This window comes from Ictidomys tridecemlineatus, unplaced genomic scaffold (assembly GCF_052094955.1).
Source record: "Ictidomys tridecemlineatus isolate mIctTri1 unplaced genomic scaffold, mIctTri1.hap1 Scaffold_55, whole genome shotgun sequence".
NCBI lineage: Eukaryota > Metazoa > Chordata > Mammalia > Rodentia > Sciuridae > Ictidomys > Ictidomys tridecemlineatus.
This window is the reverse complement of record NW_027523660.1, coordinates 314-22072: the sequence shown is the minus strand read 5'-3', so window position 1 is coordinate 22072 and position 21759 is coordinate 314. Positions and strand designations below refer to the sequence as shown.

The 21759-nt window shown below is 36.0% G+C and overlaps 1 protein-coding gene across 1 annotated transcript in view; it reads left to right on the top strand.

Annotated features, from left to right (window-relative positions):
* LOC144374025 (uncharacterized) overlaps positions 1-3330 on the top strand; it is a 54952-nt gene extending 51622 nt beyond the window's left edge. The window contains exon 6 of the transcript XR_013433567.1: positions 3138-3330. The gene's annotated coding sequence lies outside the window, so the exon portion shown is untranslated. The remainder of the gene's footprint in view (positions 1-3137) is intronic.
* The last annotated feature ends 18429 nt before the right edge of the window (positions 3331-21759 follow it).

The window sequence follows — 21759 nt, the reverse complement described above, 5'->3', positions numbered from 1 at the left end:
ATCTAACTTGGATTGAAATTCACATCTTATCCCTTACTGGATGTATGACTTTGAGCATGTAACTGAACATCAAGGATCTAATCTCTTTATGGCTTCTAAAGATGAGTGTGCCACGAGTTACCTCAGAGAGAATTTGTTTAAGTTCTTTTTTTTTCTTCCTTTTTTTTAAATCAGTGATGATTAGTTCCATAGCTCCTCCTTAATCCCAGATGCTTTGAGTAGTGACTTACAGTACTCATTCCATACTCAGAGATGAGTGAACAAGATTAGGAATTCAAAATTATGCCATAGGATATAGGGATGAAAGCACTAGAGTTAATTTGTTGAAGAAGGAAAAATTAGATGGGAGTCAATTGCTGGCTTAGAATATCCTAGAGAGCTCTCTTTTGGTAGGAGGTTTAGAGTTATTCCTTAGCAGCAGCCTTTGAGATAAAATTGAACCTATATTATAATATACCCCAAGTCCTTCTGAGGGATTAGATGCAGAGAGATCAACCCCTAGTATCTAGTATGATTCAAGCATGAAGAGAGTAATAAATGTCTGAGAAAAGGTAGTAGCTGTGGGAAAGTCTGCTGTAGGAAACTGCAGAGAAATGACAGGAGTTGGCTATTGTTTTGAGGCAGGCAGTGAGAGAGAGCAAGTTCCAAGATGGCTTTAAGCCTTTAAGCCTGAAAGATGAGAGTAGAAAGTAGGAAGACAGGGATAGAAATTAGAAAGATGAAGATAATGTAGGCTTTAGTCAACAGAATTTGTAGTAAAAATCAATATACATTATTGTTAGAGGGAGACTCAGAAAAGAAAGGAATTAGAAAAATTTGCAAGAAAAACCAGGCTTTAAAAGGATCAGCTTATCAAACAAAAAATTCAAGAGGTATATGAAAGGGAAAAATTACACAGTATTACAAGCAGAATCATCAAATTTACAACTAGCCCAAGCATGAGTTTAAAAATGGCAGTTTTCTCACATCTGTATCTTTACACATCAGCATTGCAGACAGGGAACGTGCTGTTTTTGTTAGGGAGTCACTCACCTGCAGGAAAGGGTCACAGATTTGGGGGTACTAGAACCCGAAAGAAGAACCCTAGGTTTTGTTTGTTTGCTTGACTTTAGTTTATCTTAGAGAGTAACTGGAGTCTTTGGCCTTTTGTGTTTTGAGTCTTCTGCATGCTCATCTGTCATGGTGGCCGGGCAGGCTGTGCATTTTATTTTCACACTATTGAAGAGGCAATTTCAAATGGAAGGTGAAAGCTTGAGAGAGAGGTGCGTGTACACTGTAGGTTTCTAAATATACTTCTTCACAGGACCTTGGGAGAGGAGCTCATCATGGGCTGTTGTGAAGGCACAGGCATCAGGAGTTATAGGAGATGCTTCCCCAGTGGAGGGAGCTCCAGGCATTCAGTCAGGGGTTTCCCTGTGGCATTGGCTGCTAGCACATCATTGTGAAATGCACAGGCAAAAGCTCTGCCATGGGACCAGATCCTGGGGCCAGTACAAACTATGGGCTGGTGGAGAGGACCTCGGTGGGACTTCCTGCCCAAGCCATGGCAAGAAATCACACTCTGGTTCTGTCTTGATTCTTTCCTCCCCACCAGACTGTGAGTTATTTATGGTTGCCAGGAACAAGGGTGATAACTCACTGCCTTGTCTCAAAATACAGCAGGACATTTTTTTAAGTTATTAAAAGAATCTAATAGTAAAAGACGTGGTTCTGGTTTGATAAATCTAAGCAGTATAGAGCAGTGAAGTCCTGAAAAAGGAAAGCAGGTTCCTTGTTTTAGAAGGAGAACACAACAGAAACAGAGAACAGATAAAGATGCGGTGAACACTTATTGAATGCGTACTGTGTGCTAAGCATTGTGTGACGTGCACTTTTTCCAGTTGTTTTAGAAGAAGAATAACAAAAAAATGAGATAGATGTTGTCTTTACCTCCATCTTAAGAAATTTTCCAAACATCAGATTCATGACTCTAATCCGAGCACTCTTTAACTTCCAACTACATGCTCTTAGTTACTATAATAAAGTGGTTTTCATTTAAAAAATGGGTAGTTCCTTAAAGACATGTTGTGAGTGAGCAGTAGCGAGGGAAGCCAGGAGACATAGTCCAAGGAGTGGAAGAGGGAAGGGTCCCAGTATGGACTGAGCCTCATCATAAATACTTGGCTTTCTTCTGTTTTGGGTACTAAATGCCAAAGCCATTTGGCTTGGTTATATATATATATAATGTACACCAAAGTTAAATATAAATATAACAGGTATGGTTTTGCTTAGTTTTTGTCATAGTTTTCATCTCGGGTATTTTCAAGCTAAAGTTTCCAAGTTACAGAATAGGCAATCTAGAGATAATTAACCAAATCTAAAAGGGCAAAATGAAAATGAAGTCCCATGATGTGGATCCCAATTGGTTCAGAATTCCTAAGAGATAGTACTTAGGGAGGTGGAGAGTTGCAAGTAGCAAATGAAAGCCAGGTAACACTATCTAAGAGTCTGGTTCCTGTAGCCATAGAAAGTAGGCTGAGTATATCCCCTAGGAGTATATCCTGCAAGAGGGCAGGATGGGGAGTGCTGCAGGACTATCCAGGGAGATTGAAATTGAGAAAGGGCTTTTGGGTCTGGTGATCAGGGTGGTTATGGTTTTGCCAAAGTGGATCCCATAAACCACTGTAGTAGCAAAGCGGCTTGGCAAGGACAGGTGGCAGCTCATGGTGAGATGAGGTATTCAGTGGCACCTTCTCTTTATAAGAGTTTGGCAGTGGGAGAGGTAAGAAGGTAGCCAACAGGTTCTCTGAGTTCTCTCAGGACTGCTGGAAGTGCCTGTAAAAAATGCTGGTGAGAAGTGCTATAGAAGATGCTGGAATCATTTTATCTGCCCCCACTCCTCAAAAAAATTGGAGGCCCAAATTTTTTTTGGTATTGTAAATAATTGTCAAAGTCAACATCTCTGATCATCATTTATCACCTCTCTGCTTATTCCTCATCCAACTTCAAAACAGCCTGGCAGGTGTCATTTGTGATGGAAGAGAAGAAAGTCCATCAGGGAAAGAATTACCTGGTATCATTTAGACACTTAGCAAGTCACACATCCTCATCTGTGTTTTCATGAGAACTAACTGGATCTCTCGTTTTCTTCATTCAAGTTGAGTGACATACTGAAATTTGGCTTGGATAAACTGCTGTCCTCTGAGGGGAGCACCCTGGAGGAGGTAGACCTGGAGTCCATCCTGGGAGAGACAGAGAATAGCCAGTGGGCCTCTGATGCCCTGCCTGCAGCTGGAGGAGGGATCAGAGAACAGGAGGAAGGAAGTGAGTTGGGGTTAGGTGAGCCAGTGACTTCATCACCTCAAGGTAGGGTGTGAGTGAGATGTGTCCCCACAGGAAGTCCTGTGTCCTGCTCTGGGACCTTTCTTTCCTACCCAGCCCTGTAGTCATCTGATGACATTCTTAAGGCTTCCTGGTCCAAGAACTACCAGAGTAATCCTTGTTCCCTTGAAGCTGGACTTTGAATCCAAGTGATGATATTAATGTTTATGGTCCTGTCAGTCTCAAGGATTAAATTTGAACCTTTTCTCCCTTGACGCAGACATCTTCTCTGGAGTTTATTTGGTAAACCTCCTATCTTTATGGTGGTGCTTTGCACAGTGATTTCTCTTCTCAATAGTAGAATGTTTTTTAAATTGCAACTGATATTTATGGACATTTATTGTGTTCATCAACAGTACTGACTATGTCATGTGCTTTAGGTCGTTTAAGACCCATGAGGTGGGGGGCTGGGGTGGTGGCTCAGCGGTAGAGCACTCATCTCGCACGTGCAAGGGCCTGGGTTCAATCCTCAGCACCACATAAAAACAAAAGTAAAAATAAAGGCATTGTGTCCAACTTCAACTAAAAAAATACATATTAAAAAAAAAGACCCATGAGGTGTAGGAGATCATTTTTTCTTCCTTTTTCTTTTTTCTCAAATTTGGTGGCCCCCCCTTCTCTCTCTCTCTCTCTCTCTCTCTCTCTCTCTCTCTATATATATATATATATATATATATATATATATATATATATATATATATATATATATATATATTTAGTTGTAGATAGACAGCATGCCCATATTTTATTTTTTTAATGTGGTGGCTAAGGATCGAGCCCAGTGCCTCACACATGCTGAGTAAGCACTCTGCCACTGAACTACAACCCTAGCCCCAATATTTATCTTTTTGTCCATTTTCTGTTCTGAAATATTTGAATTTCAGACTTGAAAGGGTTTTTTGTTTTTCCTCATGATTATTTTTAAAATGACTGTTCTCCTGTATCAGCAAGAGGGAGTCAATCTGGGCTGGTGTGAGAGGGTTTTACTGACCTTTTTTAAAAATTTTTATTCATATATGACAGCAGAAAGCATTATAATTCTTATACATATAGAGCACAATTTTTCATATCTCTGATTGTATACACAGTATATTCACACCCAGTTCCTGTATTCAAACCTGTACTTTGGATAATAATTATCACATTCCACCATCATTAATAACCTCATGCCTCCTCCCTTCCCCTCCAACCCCTCTGCCCTATCTAGAGCTTGTTGTTCCTCCCATCTCCCACTCTCTATCCCACTATGAATCAGCCTCCTTATATCAAATAAAACATTCAGCATTTGGTTTTTTGGGATTGGCTAACTTAGCATTATCTTTTCTAACTCCATCCATTTACCTGCAAATGCCATGATTTTATTTTCTTCTATTGCTGAGTAATATTCCATTGTATGTGTGTGTGTGTGTGTGTATGTGTGTATACATACACACACACATACACACACACACCCCACAGTTTTTAATCCATTCATCTATTGAAGGGCATCTAGGTTGGTCCCACAGTTTAGCTATTGTGAATTGTGCTGCTGTAAACATTGATGCATCTGTGTCCTGTAGTATACTGTTTTTAAGTCCTTTGGATATAGATTGAGGAGATGGACAGCTGGGTCAGATGGTGGTTCCATTCTCAATTTTCCAAGTTATCTCCATACTGCTTTCCATATTGGCTGCACCAATTTGCAGTCCTATTAGCAGTGTATGAGTGCCTTTTTCTCCCACATCCTCGCCAACACTTATTGTGGTTTGTATCCATAATAGCTGCCATTCTGACGAGTGAGATGAAATCTTAGAGTGGTTTTGATTTGCATTTCTCTAATAGCTAGTAATGATGAACATTTTTTCATCTATTTGTTGACTGATTGTATATTATCTTCTGAGAAGTGTCTGTTCAGGTCCTTGGCCCATTTATTGATTGGGTTATTTTTTTTTTTGGTGTTTAGCTTTTGAGGTTTTTTATATACCCTAGAGATTAGTGCTATATCTGATGTGTGAGGGGTAAAGATTTGCTCCCAAGATGTAGGCTTTCTATTCACCTCACAGATTGTTTCTTTTGCTGAGAAGAAAGAAACTTTTTAGTTTGAGTCCATCCCATTTATTGATTCTTGATTTTAATTCTGGCACCAAAAGAGTCTTATTAAGGAAGTTGGAGCCTAATCTCACATGATGGAGATTAGGGTCTACTTTTTCTTCTATTAAACGCAGAGTCTCTGGTTTTATTCCCAGGTCCTTGATCCATTTTGAGTTGAGTTTTGTGCATGGTGAGAGATAGGGGTTTAATTTCATTTTGTTGCATATGGATTTCCAGTTCTCCCAGCACCATTTGTTGAAGATGCTATCTTTTCTCTAGTGCATGTTTTTGGTACCTTTGTCTAATATAAGATAATTGTAGTTTTGTGGGTTAGTCTCTGTATCCTCTGTTGTGTACCATTGGTCTACCAGTCTGTTTTGGTGTCAATTCCATGCTGTTTTTGTTACTGTTGCTCTGTAGTATAGTTTAAGGTCTGATATAGTGATGCCCCCTGCTTCACTTTTCTTGCTAAGGATTGCTTTAGCTATTCTGGGTCTCTTATTTTTCCAGATGAATTTCATGATTGCTTTTTCTATTTCTATGAGGAATGCCATTGAGATTTTGATTGGAATTGCATTAAATCTATAAAGCGCTTTTGGTAGTATGGTCATTTTGATAATATTAATTCTGCCTATCCAAGAACAAGGTCAATCTTTCCAGAAATAGTAAATGAATTCAGCAAAGGAGCAGGATATAAATCAATACCCATAAATCAAAGGTATTTCTGTATATCAGTGACAAAGCCTCTGAGAAGGAAATGAGGAAAACTACTCCATTCACAATAACCTCAAAAAAAAAAAATGATACTTGAGAATCAATGAAAGAAGTCAAAGATCTATACAATGAAAACTACAGAACCCTAAAGAGAGAAATCAAAGAAGATCTTAGAAGATGGAAAGATCTACACATTCCCTTCTTAAAAGGAATTTATATTCTTCAAGAACTTTTTCTTGTTCTCAGCTTGTTGTTTTAATCGTATCCTATTCCCATTTCAAGGATATAATATCCTCCCCGAGGACATTTATTATAGCTTTTTAAAATATATCTCAGGGAGGATATTTATTATATCTTTCAGAAAGTGTTACCCTGCCCACTGTATTATCTCTTTTTCCTCTATTTGCTTTTCCTTCTTCCTCCTCTTTTTAAAAGTTTTGTTTTTGGAGTCTCTCGTTCTTGTTAGCAGTTTATCTGAAACATCTGGTGTCCTCTGATCATCGTGCTGGTGAAATTCCCCAAAGCTGACAGGCAGCTCTGTTGTGAACAGGTGGGTGGCCTTTGGGCCTCATGCCAACAGCACTGGTTGGCAAGCCAGCTTTTGCACTGGGGGAGTCAGATTTGAAGATTTCACTGGACAACTCATTGTATCCTAAGACGAGTCCTATACCATTACAGTGAAATTGGTGGTTTAAATTGGAAAGACAGGGAGCTGAGGGCACATGATGCTCTTGGTGTTTGGTGTGTGGATCCTCTCAGTTCCTCCATACTGTGGTGCCTGTGCTTGTGCATCTGAGTTTTTGGAGAACTGAAAGGGTTTCAGTTCCTGCAGTCAGCCCCAGCTAGATACCAGTGTTTTGGTTCCACAGCTCTTTTGAATCTGTTGTCCTCTTTTTATCCACTTTTTATCTTCCAAAGAATTCGTGCACTGTTTCATCTACCATTGCCTCATATATCTTTTTAGAAATCTGTGTATTGTCCTTTAGCTGTTTTGGGTGAGAGAAAAAATAGATGTGTGTGGTCATATTTTTAAGTTGTATTTGATTACCTTAGTACCAAGTTTCCACCCTTTTCTGTACTCATCTAGATTGACTTTATTTACTAGAACAAAATAAAATTGCAGTGTTTTCAGAAAGATAATTATATATCTCAGTCTACCTACAAAAAAAATTACATTTTTGCAGACAGTTTAACTGTTGGATTCTCTACTTGGATAAAAATTTGGAATGTTGTCTTCGATGACTGTCTTGATTCTCTTTGTGGTAGATGGTTCCTCTGGCAGGACCCAGATGAGGGTCTAGACCTGTGGGCTCCAGCTGCCTCTTCGAAACAGAGTGAAGACATAAAGCATGGTTAAAAATAACAAATGAATATGAAAGAGGAGTAGTTAGAGCAGCCCATTCACAATTAAGTATAAAGTAAGGTTGCTTTATCTTTAATGCCAAGTTTTTTAAAAAGCACAGTTATATGGTAAGGTGAGCATGCCCAGAAACCTGCCTTGGGAGCATGCGCAAAACCTAGCCCCGCCCAACTCCTCCTTTGAAGGTGGAAATGGAGTTGCCCGCCCCTTGAGCCGGTACTGGTTAATGGAAGTGAACCAGGAACTAACAATAGGCTGCTGCCTTTTCATTTGTTTGGCCAGCGATTTACATCATTCTGTCTCATCCAGAAGGTGTAAGATTTCCATTGCAAATAGAGATTGTGGAGAGGGGTCAGCAGCTGGACTAGGGGAGTAAGATGTTACTTTTCCTGGTGGTCCTTTGGATTTTGCTTCGCTTTCCAATGTCCTGTGCAAACAGAAGCATGGCTGATGGTTATTAGGAGAAAAATACATGAATAGTCTTTTAATTGGTTCCTTGATCATTCTTTTCTCTTTTATTACAATTTTAGCTTTTAAGTGACTCGGCTGCCTTCTCTACTATTTGGTCATGAATTTCTTTTTTTCCTTCTCAACAAGGATTGTTCTGGGGACCCAAGTGCTGTTAGCTTTTATAAGGAATGTTGATTACTTTATATGAAATAGGATGGAAGGAGGTTGATTAAACCCTGTGAAATGAGAGACAGTTGGGGAATTCTGGGAAAGATGGCCATGGACAAAGATTCATGGGATCACAATGTACTTCTACAATATTTGTGAGAGGGATGTGTGAGATAAGGATAAGATTTTTTTTAAATAGCATCAGGTATCAACCAGCACTAATGAGTGAAAGCTAAAGGGAGGCAGCTTGAAAGTCTTTGCAAGAAAGGATTTTGTTCATAACTATGACTTCACAAATAATGACTCTCCCAGGATTCTCTGAATTTCCCCTCTGAGAGTGGACCATTTGAGTAGAACCAGAGTATCAAAGAAGAAATTTTAAAGTCTAGTAAAAATTTATATGTGGATTTTTCAAAATGCTACAAATAGTTGATTCTTTGCTGTCTTTAAACAATATACAGTAATCACAAGAAAAGTTCCTTCTGTTCTTTGTGTCATTAGTTCTTGGCCTCACTCAAACCTAAGTGATGATGTGGAGGAAGAAAGCACACAAGATAACATGGCTATTAGCTTCCAGTTTAGAGGCTTGTCCTGGCAAACATTTCTTCTCTTTTCATGAGGTATAAAAATATAACCAAAACCCATCAGGACAGATTTTATATGGCTAAAAATTCATGATTTCATGAAAATAGGAAAGAGTATTTCTGATTTTTCTTAAAGTTCTCAAATACATCTAAATAGTAGATAGAAAAGACAGTGGAATGAGATTACCAACATTACCCTAAGTACACATATAAAGACACAACTAGGGGCTGGGGATGTGGCTCAAGCAGTAGCGCGCTTGCCTGGCATGCATGCAGCCTGGGTTCGATGCTCAACACCACATACAAAAAAAGATGTTGTGTCCACCGAGAACTAAAAAATAAATATTTAAAAATCTCTCTCTCCTCTCCCTCCCTCTCTCTCTCTCTCTCTCTCTCTCTCTCTCTCTCTCTCTCTCTCTCTCTCTCTTAAAAAAGACACAACTGATGTGACTATGTATACAACCAGAGATATGAAAAATTGTGTACCATATGTGTAATATGAATTATAATGCATTCTGCTGTCATATATAACAAATTAGAATTAAAAATAAATAATTTTTTAAAAAAGATTTTAAAAAGTGGGAAAATCAGAAACTAATATCGTTCCATGCTGTACATATCACTTCCCTTTCTCAAGTACAATCTGGCACAAAATGTGTTGAGAAGAGATTCCCCTCCAAAAAAAAAAATCCACTGGGGCTGGGGATATAGCTTAGTTGGAAGAGTACTTGCCTCACATGCACAAGGCTCTGGGTTCAATCCCCAGCACCACCAAAAAAACCCCAAAATCTGATATTACATCCAATGGCATGAACAAGATTTAAAAAGCCACATAACCATAATGAGAGCATAAAGCACACAAAAGGCTTTCTAGATTCCAATCTAGGAAAAAAAAAACATATCCCAAGGAAGGAGAACAATGTTCTTGCAATTACTTTTCTCTAAGGAGTGTCTTAGTATGGTGATGAATGACCTTTTTTAACCCCCAGCACTGAGGATTGAACTGAGGAGTGCTCTACCACTGAGCTACATCTGCAGTCATTAATGTTTGTTTTTTTTTTATTTTTCTTGAGACAGAGTCTCACCAAGTTGCCCAGGCTCTCCTCAAACTTACCATTCTCCTACTTGTCAACCTCCTGAGTAGCTAGGATTATAGGCATGCACTATTGTACTGGCTACAAATTATATGTTTTTAAATCAGGAAATTGTCATTTAGAGAATATTATTCCCATAAGTTCTTTCTATATAAATTATTATAGAGCAAGCTTCACATAACCAATTGAAGAGACATTATCGTTAATAGATTATCCTATATTGTAGTTAATTGTATGGAAAAGGAACAATGTAGCAAAAATGAAATCATAAAAACAAAGACATTTCACATAGTAATGTAGATTAAAATGTCATCCAACTATAAATTCCCCCAAAATGCATGGACCAAGATCCTACCCAAGATTGAGACTTGAGGAAAGACTGACTGTATCCTTTAAAGGCACAAACTCATTTTTTCTTCTCTGTGGTACCCTGTGCCACACTGTAAAGAAGCTCAGGCTATCTTACTGGAGGAAGAGTCCATTTGAAGAAAGCCCCTGACATATGAAAGACCACATGGAAAGGGAGACTATATAAAGCCAACAGTCAGCACCTTAGTTCCGGACATACAAAGCCATCTCAGACCTTGTAGTCTAAATCAGGCGTGTGCTGTATGGGTGAGCCTAGGTGACACTGGAGCAGAACCTTGGTTAAAGTCTTGACTTACAAAATTATGAGAAATAAAATGATTGTTTGTTTGGTAGTGGGGATTGAACTCAGAGGCTCTCGACCACTGAGCCACATCCCTAGCCCTATTTTGTATTTTATTTAGAGACAGGGTATCACTGAGTTGTTTAGTGCCTCGCCATTACTGAGGCTGGCTTTGAACTCTCAATCCTCCTACCTCAGCCTCCTGAGCCACTGGAATTACAGGTGTGCACCACCACTCCCGGCAAATGGTTATTTTTTAAAGCCACTAAATTTTGGAATTTTTAAAAATATAACAATAGATAACTAAAACACTGTTTATTGATGATTTGTAGGGCTTTTATTTAATGACCAGTTTTATTAAAGAATACCCCATTTATTTCTACTGTGATCAGCAAACAAACTGAAATTCAATATTTAAAATTTTTTGCCAAGAATATAACCTATCTTGCAAGTTTCCATGAGGACTAGAAAAGAATATATATTCTGGAGTTGTTGGGCATTGTCAGTCAATGTCAATAAGGTTAAGGTGGTTGATAGTTTTGTTCAGACTCTTGTGTATCATTAGTGATTTTTTTTATAGTGTTACTATCAGTTGTTAAAAGGGTGTTAAAAATTCAAAGTATAGATTTGTCTCTTCAGTTTTGTCAGCTTTCATATATTTGGGGCATATAAATGTTTGGTTGTATGGTGTCATGTTTCTGTGTTCTTAAAAACACATTATGGTATTATGAAATGTCTTTCTTATCTCTTATAAAACTCTTTATCTTGAATTAAATTCATCTGATGTTAGTATAGCCTCTGCATTCTTCTTGGCTTACTATTCATGATGTATTTTTATCTATTTCTTGTTTTCGTTCTATTCATATTTTTATTTAATGTAATTAAATAAAATTACATTAAATAAAAATTAAATTTTATTTAATTTATCCATTAGCGTTTAGCTTTATTGCTTTACATTATTGTTTTAGCAATGTTTCCAGGAATTATGAAATGCATTCTTTAATTTATCACAGTTTTCATAATTTAAATTGTGATACTTTCTCACATCTCCCCAAGTCCTTTGTGCTTTGTCGTCATACATATTACAGCTGTATACCCTATGTTTTTTACCTTAGTCATGTTTCCAAGAAATTAAAAGAATAAACATGTATACATATTGCCTTTTATATTTACCTACATTTTAGTATTTCTAGTACTTTTCATTTCTGTTTATGGTGCATTGTCTTTAAAAATATCTACCCCAAATTCTCCACATTCCTGTATCATGTTGCTTCTCTCATTATGAAGTAATATCTATTTTCCCACCCGCTGAGTCTGGGCTGGTCTTTTGTCTTGTTTTAATGAACAAAATATATTTTTGGTGAAAGTGATGCCATGCCAATCCTAGACCTAACACCTTGGGAAGGTGTATACCTTCTACTTTTATCCTCTAGAAATCTAATCAAAAAATAAAAAATTTTAGAATGACTGAATGACTAAAAGCATTTGAGGAGATAAGCCTGACCCAACCAGTTGAGCTAGCAGACATGTAAACAAAGCTATTTTGTCAGTTCTACCTTTGGTTAAACAATCCCTGCTAAAGGAAACCACATAAGCACTAATAAATACCTAGAGCAAAGGACCCATCAGGTTATGTAAAGCCAAATCATAGAATAAGGAGAAATAACAAAGAATTTTTATTTTAAACCATTAAATTTATTACACAGTGAACTAAAACACACAGTGCATCTGTTTCTACCTGATGGATCATCTCCTTTTATCCTGAAGAGGTTCTTTTAGCATTGTTAATAGTAGAGATCTATTGGTATTAAATTTTCTTACTTTTTATTTATTTGAAAATGTCTATTCTGCTTTCAGTTTTGAAGAGTACTTATCCTAGATTAGCAGTTTTTGTCTTCTAGCACCTTAAACCTTTCCATTAACTTTAATCTCTCATTTCTGATAAGAAGTCAGCTATCATTTTAGTCATTTTTACCTATGCGTAACACACCACTTTTTTCTAATTGCCTTCAAGACCTTTTTCCTCCTAATTGATTATTTACAGTTGACTCTGATGCATCTAGATGTGATTTGCTTTGTAACTAACTTTAGTATTCACTGAGTTTCCTAAATCTGTTAACATCTTTTTTGTTAATTTGAGATAATTTTAGCCATCATTGTCTTAAATATTTTTTCTGTACAATTTATGCCTCTATTCTTCTAGAAATCTAATTATATGTATATTAGGTCACTTTGTAATGATAGTAACCAAGTCTCTATTTTTTTCTTTCTGATTTTTAGACCAGATAATTTTTATTGGTCTATCTCCAAGTTAACTTTTTGATGTTTTTGCACTATATAATCTGATGATAGATTTGTTTCATGAATTTTTCATTTCAAATACTATACTTTTTATTTCTTTTAAAAGAAAATTTTCACTTATATGTTGACACCCATATCTACTTATTCATTATGATTAAGCTTTTCTTTAATTCCTTGAAATTAGTTATAAAAACTTTTTAAATTTTTTTTCTGCTAATCCTAACATCTGGGTCAGCTCACGGAACTTTTTTTATATGTGACATTTTCTCTTGTGGTTCTCATTTTTCTATCTTCTTTGCATTCTGGCAAAATTTAATGATATTCTATATGCCTATAATCCCATCGACTCAGGAGGCTAAGGCAGGAGGATCAAGAGTTCAAAGCTAATAAATTATGCATGGCACACATTGTTTAATTTTGCATGTAACTTCTTTTTAGTGCGTCAATGAGGTTTTAGTGACATTGTTACCCAACACTTGGCCTTTGTTGTTCAGGGAATGCCTTCATGATTTTAATACTGGTTTTCCTATTCAGACTGTGGATTGGGTTTGAATATACTGTTATCAACCACCTGGTCTTTTAATTACTCATCCCAGTAAACTTATAGTTTGTGAAGCATTTGTTTCTCAGATTCATGACACTGTTAGAACCTGAAGTAGTAGCTGTTGGATATCTGTTAATTCTTTTTTTTTTTTTTACTTGAAGTAGATTGTCTGAAATAGGCATATTCTCCTCTGTGTTTATCCAAACCTCCCTGTCATGTGTACTACAAGTTACAGTTTGGAAGTTACTGTATTAAAATTCTGTCTGTTCATGGTTCTAGAAGAGTGATGTTCTCTCCCAAACACTGGTTACTATAGCAGCATTTTTAATGTTGTAAAATAAGAATAAAGGCTCTGAAGGCCAAAAATTTTAAAAAGTCATTTTACAAATGTTACGTTAAATTAAAACTGAGCTTTGCTGTAATACTGTTTTCTCTTCAAAATGTGATGGTACAGGAAAGGTGTTATATGCAGGGGTGGTATTGCAGGGGAGCATTTTAAATTGCAGAAGTAAAAAAGTTATAATATTTATAATTTTGATGAATTTATTTTTATAGGGAAGATTTTTCTCCCCTGAAATTTTTTCTGGAATAGCAAAATGTTTCCATTATTAAAAATTGAAATTGTTAAAAAAAAAAAGTTCAACGCTAGCCTCAGCAATTAAGGGATGCACTTAGCAACTCAATGAGACCCTGTATCTAAATAAAATGCAAAAAAAGGGCTGAGGTTGTGGCTCAATGGTTAAGCACCCCTGGGTTCAATCCCTGGTACCAAAAAAATTTTTTTTAATTATATTCTGGTCATTTATAGATGATACATCATAGGAAGTCTGGATTATATTGTCTTCCTATAAAGGATATTCTGTTTTATGTGTCATGCAGGCTAATTACTGGTGAATTGTTTTGATCATATTAGATTCGGTATTATTATTATTATTATTATTATTATTATTATTATTATTATTAGGTACCAGAGATTGAACTCAGGGTACTCAATTACTGAGCCACATCCCCAGACCTGTTTTGTATTTTATTGAGAGACAGGGTCTTGCTGAGCTGCTTTAGCAACTCGATTTACTAAGGCTGGCTTTGAGCTCGTGATCCTCTTGCTTCATCTACCTGAGTCACTGGGATTATAAGCATATTCCACCTCACCTCACTAGGTTTGGTATTTTTCTTTATTTCCATATTTCATGGTGCATTATACTTGTACATAATGGTGGGATTTGTTGTTATGTTTTCATACATATGTACAATATAGTGATAAAACTTAGCCAATATCATTCTCGAGTATTTCTCTTTTGCCTGCTTTCCTCTCTCCCCTGATCCCTTTCCTCTATTCTACTGATCTCTCTTTGATTGTCGTCAGATTCCTTTCACACACACACACACCTTTCTTTTCCTTTTTTCTTTCTGGCTGCCACATACATTTTCAGCATGAATCAATTTTGATTTCAAATTTAGGTCTACCATTTTTCCTTTACTCTTTTGTGTGTTGTTCTTTTTGGTAAGGTTTATTCCTGAACTCTTAATTAAGTACCTGATATATTAATGAAGCTGCTGCAACCTGACTCTGCTGGAAACCATTTCTTCCAACATTGCCATTTAGCATCATCTTCAGTCTCCTTTATAGTAGTCAAACTCTGCTAAGCCTTAAAGAGTCTCATCTGGTACATTCATATCAAAAATGAATTTCCTCCAGGCTTTTAGTATTCTCTCTCTAACACACACATAATTACATTGCACCCACCATAAATAGCTCAGACATTCTTGTCCACAAAATTCCAACCACTATGATAATCTTGCACTTTGATAATTTTCTCCTTAACTCAGTATGACCACCATCTTACTTGAGCTTCATCTCCCTAATTGTGTTTTGTGCAGAAGGCCTACAGTCATGTCTGAAATTAATACCTGAAAATGTTTAGTTTTTCTAGTTTTATACTCTTTTGTGTCAGGAAAACAAATCAAGTACATTAGATCTATAACAGTTTCAAGTAAAAATACTAACTTACTTATATCTTTGCCAATCAATAGTGGTAGACACTTAGGTCAACTTACATAGAAACTGCAACATCTTATATACTCAACAACAATTTCATTGTCCATGGAACGAAAAATTAATTGAAAGAGTAAACCCCAAAATGGATATCTGAAAAATAAACTGGTCAAAATTAGTAAGGCAATCAGACTTAAATAATCATATATTTTACCAATATCACTAGCTTAAAAGTATGAGTCTACAATAACTAGAAAAATACATGTTAATGGCTAGAGTCATAAAAGTTTCTATTATGATAGGCAGTCTCTTATGATGCTTTAATATTATATGATAGTTGTGAAATGATTACAAACTAATAATGAACATAATCTATTTGCAGATTAAAATGTTCTTCCCTGTATTATCTACAAAGTTTAGATAAACCTCAAAATGCCCTGGAATAGAAATTTCTTAAGTCTCATCAAAATGAACTGCCAGGTTTTTTCCTACATTTGACATGACACAGTGCCAAGATTTCTAGTCCTGAATACACACTTTCTATAGGGAAGAGACTTTTATCTTGGCATTTAATAGATCATTTATCTCATTTCATACAGCCAATTTTAGTCATAAGAAAAGAAATGTTTATGTATTTATTCTGCTGACTTTAATCTATAATCTAATCAGGGATCAACAAACTTTTCCTGAAAAGAGACTGATAATAAATATATTAGACTTTGTAGGCAAGTCTTCATTGCCACTCAAGTGCCAGTGTAGCACAAAACAGTCTAGACTGTGGGTAAATAAGTTTCTGTGTTCTAATAAAACTTTGTTTACAAAAGCAAGTGTTATTGTTGCACATCGTGGTGTGCTCCAACAGTCACAACTACTCAGAAAGCTGAGGCAGGAAGATTACTTGAGCCTAGGAGTTTAGGCCAGCCTGGGAAATAAGAGAGAGAGGGGGGGGAGGGAGGGGAGAGAAGAGAGAGGAGAGAGAGGGAGGGAGAGAGAGAGAGAGGGGAAAGAATGAAAGAAGGAAGGAAGGAAGGGAGGGAGGGAGGAAAAAAATGAATAAAGAGAACAATTAAAAAAAAAACAGTGTCAGGATCATCACTGTTCCAGAGTATTAATGTTTATGCTCACAATAGATGTTTGGCTAGGCTGTATACATACATACATACATGCATACATGAAAGCAATTCTGTTCTTTTGTTTGCTTTCTTTTATTTTCTCCATTTTTTGTTGATACATTATAGTTGTAAATCATGGCAGTATTTGTTGTTACATATTTCCACATGCACAATATAACACTCCAGTTTGGCCTATATCATTCCCTAGTATTTTCCCTTCACTCCTCCATCTCCTGGTCCCTTTCCTACGCTCTACTGATCTCCTTTTGATTTTCACTTTCTTTTCCTTTTTCCTCTCTTGCTTCCACATCCGAGAGAAAACATATGCTCCCTTGATCTTATGAGCTTAGCTTATTTTGTGTAACAGAATGTTCTCAAGTTTCATCCGTTTTCCAGCAAATGACATAATTCATCTTTATGGCTGAATAAAGCTCCATTGTGTGTATATGCCACATTTTCTTTATTTATTCATCCTTGATAAGCACCTAGTTTGGTTCCATAGTTTGGCAACTGTGAATTGTGCTGCTATAAACATGGGTATGCATGTACTACTCTAGTATTATGACTTTAATTCTTTAGAATAAACATTGATTAGTTGTATAGCTGGGTTATATGGTGGTTTCCTGCCTAGTCTTTTGAGGAACCTCCATACTGATTTCAATAGTGGTTATATTCATTTACAATCCTATCAACAGAGAAAAAAGTGTCCCTTCTTCTCCACATTTTCTCTAGCATTTATTATTGTTCATATTCTTTTTTTTTTAAGTAGTTGTACACAATACCTTTATTTTTATGTATTTATTTTTAATGTGGTGCTGAGGATCAAACCCAGGGCCTCGAACGTGCTAGACAAGCAATCTGCTGGTTTTTTTTTTTTTTAAAGGGCGGGGGGGGAGAGAGAGAGAGAGAGAGAGAGAGAGAGAGAGAGAGAGAGAGAGAGAATTTTAACATTTTTTTTTTATTTCTTAGTTTTTGGCAGACACAACATCTTTGTTTGTATGTGGTGCTGAGGATCGAACCTGCGCCGCGCGCATGCCAGACGGGCGCACTACCACCTGAGCCACATCCCCAGCCCCAGCAATCTGCTGTTGAGCCACAACCCCAGCCCCATATTATTCATATTCTTGGTGGCTGCTATTCTGAGTAGAGTGAGATGAAAGCTCACTGTAGTTTTGATTTGCATTTCCCTAATTGCTAATGATGTTGAACATTTTCATAGATTTGTTGTCCACTCTTATTTCTTCTTTTGAGAAGAATCTGTTTAATTCATTTGCCCAATTAAGCTAGGTTATTTGAGGTTTTGGTATTAAGTTTTTAAAGTTTCTTATATAGTCTGGATATTAATCCTGTGTCAAAGAGTAGTTAGCAGGGCTGGGCATGTGGCTCAAGTGGTAGCACGCTCGCCTGGCATGAATGCAGTGCAGGTTCAACCCTCAGCACCACATACAAACAAAGATGTTGTGTCCGCCGAAAACTAAAAAATAAATATTAAAAAATTGTCTCTCTCTCTTTTTTTAAAAAAAAGAGTAGTTAGCAAATATATTTTCTCCCATTCCGTAGGTTCTTTCTTCATGTTACTAATTGTTTCCTTTGCTGTGCAGAAGCTTTTTAATTTGATGCCATTCTGTTTATTAACTTTTGTCATTATTTTCTGAGCTTTAGGAGTTCTAATAAGAAAGTCATTGCCTGTACTTATATGCTGGAGTCTCAAACCTATATATTCTTCCAAGGATTTGCATAGTTTCTGGTCTAATTCCTGGGCTTTTGATCTCTTTCAAGTTTATACAGGGTCTAGTCTTATTTGTCTACATATAGATAACCAATTTTCCTGGCACCATTTGTTTAAAGCCTGTCTTTTCTCCCAATATATTTTTGGCATCTTTGTCAAGAATCAGATGACTGTTAACTGTGTTGGATCTTTTTCTGTGTCTTCTCTTCTTTCCCATTGGTCTATGTATCTGGTTTTATGACAGAGCCATGCAGTGGTTATTTCAATAGCTTTGTAGTATAATTTGAAGTCAGGTATTGTGATGATGCCTCCAGCTTGCTTATTGAATTAGAATTGTTTTGGCTATTCTGAATATTTTATTCTTCCAAATGGATTTCAGGACTGTTTTTTCTAGGTCTGGAAAAATGACATTTATTATTATTATTATTATTTTAAATTTATATATGACAACAGAATGCATTACAATATATATTACATATATAGAGCACAATTTTTCATATTTCTCTTTGTATACAAAGTATATTCACACCAATTCGTGGGTATTTTGATGGGAGTTGCATCAAATCTGTATGTTGCTCATAAAACCAATTTCAAACATATACAATCATATTAGTAGTGATTTTAGTGTCCAAAAAGAGATCTACTAAACAATAATTACTGGGCTGGTATGGTGACTTGTAGTCCTAACTACTCAGAAGGCCAAGCCAGGAGGATTGCTTGAGTCCAGGAGTTGGAGATCAGGTTAGGCAAAATATCAAGACCCCCATCTTAAAAATAATAATAATTACTGATGTCAAAACACATCTCAATTATTATGATAGTCACTAACTCTTCATTGTTTTCCTTGAAACTCTAATATACAATTAGTGAATGTCAATTTAGGACTAATTGTGCTGTTTTATAGAGGAGAAAGCTGATTATAATAGTAAATGAAATCAGCTATCATGAACTGATTTGTGTTTATTTAATTACAATTATCATGCTGATGACTCTACATATTAAGTCTCCACCTATAGTCCCCTAGGTGCTAATTTTAAAGATATGAGTTTTCATTAAAAATAAGAAAAGAAACCCCTCCATATGCATTTCAATAATTCAAATTGTATCATAATTTGACTATTAACACAAGGGAAAATCAATGCAACTAATTCAGATTTAAATTCAAGATTACACAGTGCAAAAGAGGGAATAGTCTTGGAAAGGGAAGTAGAAAAATGTAAGATCCCTCTTAGAGGTCAGAAAAAATAAATTAAAAAATGTGATTTTTTTTTAAAGGTAGTGTTAACTTGAAGTGGAAAACAAAAAGCAAAAATCCTTTGAAGCAAAGTCAGTTGTGTTTACAAGGACCTTGAGTTTCTTTGATGTTTTAGTGATTCTGGTTTTTAAAATGTTGATTTGTGGAGGATGGGCACAGGGGATTGAATCTAGGTGCTTAACCACTGATCCACATCACCAGCCCTTTTTTTATATTTTTTTTATTTTGACGTAGGAAATCCATAAATTACTTAAGGCCTTGCTAAATTGCTGAGGGTGACTTTGAACTCAATATCCTCCTGCCTCACTCTCCAGAGCCACTGGGATTACAGTGTGCATCATGAAGCCCGGCCTTAAATGTTGATTTTATAATCCTTTCTTTTTAGCTGATAAGAGAAATTACAAAATACAGAATACTTGCAAACTACAAAATATAGGATACTTACAACTAAAGGTGCTTTGTTAATTGATCAGAATTTAACTAACTCTGCAAGTGACTCTCAAACTGGGAGAGTAATACTAGTCTTATCAAGAGAAGTTTAGAAATGCCTGGGGGCATTTTGTTGTTGTTTCACTATCACTGAGGAAACTACTAACATTTTTTGGCCAGGCCCATAGATAGTATATAACCTTCAGCTAGTAGGAACAGTCCAAACCAAAGTACCAATAGAGTTCTATCAAGAAACCCTGGTGCAAAGAAGTAATCTACCAAGGAAAACACAGTTGCAGTTAAGTAAGAGAACAGAGCAGGTGCCGGGTGCAGTGCTGCATGCCTGTAATCCCAGTGGCTCTGGAGGCTGAGGCAGGAGGATCATGAGTTCAAAGCCAGCTTCAGCAAAAGTAAGGCCCTAAACAATTCAGTGAGACCTTATCTCTAAATAAAATACAAAAATAGGGCTGGAGATGTGACTCAGTGGTCTAGAGCCCTTGAGTTCAATCCCTGTTACCAAAGAAAAATAGACCACCCAGGTGACTTGTTTGTACCAGTAGGTCTACCTAAAACGAAAAGGGATTTTATGCAGTCAAATTTTTTTTATTATCCATTTAAATATAATTCTTTATTTCTTTATGTTTGTCAAGAAGTAAATATATTTAAGATAACAATGAAAAATAATAAAAGAATGACAAATGTAGGAACCTAATGATTACTTACACTTTTTGATTATAAACTTGAGATTCATCTAAAATGACAATGTAATCCCTAGCTATTGCAACAGAAATCTTAACCTCTGAGTGAAAAAAAAGGAGGGATGTTGAGATACCTTCAATCATCTTTTCTCACTTCTGCGTAAGTACCAAGAGAGGTTGGCCAAAAATATTTTAAAACCTAAAACATACTATTAAACTTGGCTTTTCTTTAAAATAAGTGCAAGTATATGATATGGCCTAGTGTTAATTTACAATTTCTACTTTCTTATGCTGCGACTGTCTTTAAATGTGCCCAGTTTGAACTGAGATGTACCATAAGTCAGATATCAAAGACTTATTATGAAGAATGTAAAATAACAGTTATATTTTTATTTTGATTACAAGTTAAAAGGATGACATTTTGAATATATTGAATTATGTAAAATGTGTTATTAAATGAAGCTCATCTGTCTTATTTTTTAAAATATGACTTCTAGAAAATTTAATTTACATGTAGAGTTAATATTATATTTCTATTGGTGGTTCTAAGGGATCAGTGAGAAATAAGAGAAAGATCATGTTCAGATTCTCTATTTCATCATTTGGGTTTGATGTCATTCACTGATCTTCTTATGTATTCCAAACCATTTCAAATTTCATGTGGATTTGGGTAAGACTGAGCTTTCATACTAATCACAGAGAACTTACTTTCCCATATATGTTTGTTCAGTGTCCCCCACTGAGTATAGTCTTCATAATAGTGTTTATGGTCCTGTTCAGTTAAAATGCTGAAGATTCAGGGGGGTTTGCTTTGCTTCAGTGTATGCTCTGGTAGACTATATGTTATCCCGAAGAACATATTTTCTCCTCCATTCTCTCTGTCTCCTCCCAGAGGTGCTTGTGATCTTCCAAGCACACTTTGGGAGGATGTTATCAGCCTTACTTTGTTTCAGTGAGAAGAGAACAGTTTCCATAGTAGGAACTATCTAAAAATGTCTCCTTAGTAATGAAAGCATTTATTGCCAAGACTTTTGTTGCTTTGTCAATTGTCTATATTGGCTGTAACCGCCAGGATTTTGCTGTTTAATTATTTAAACCACATAAATGGGCAATCTTTCATATATTATCTCTATTTCTTCTTTAAAAATGAATTATAAAATTTTAACTTTGACCCATATTTGTATAGATGAAATATCTGAGACTCAGAAAAGTTAATGATTTGCCTATAGTCACACAATTAGACTTC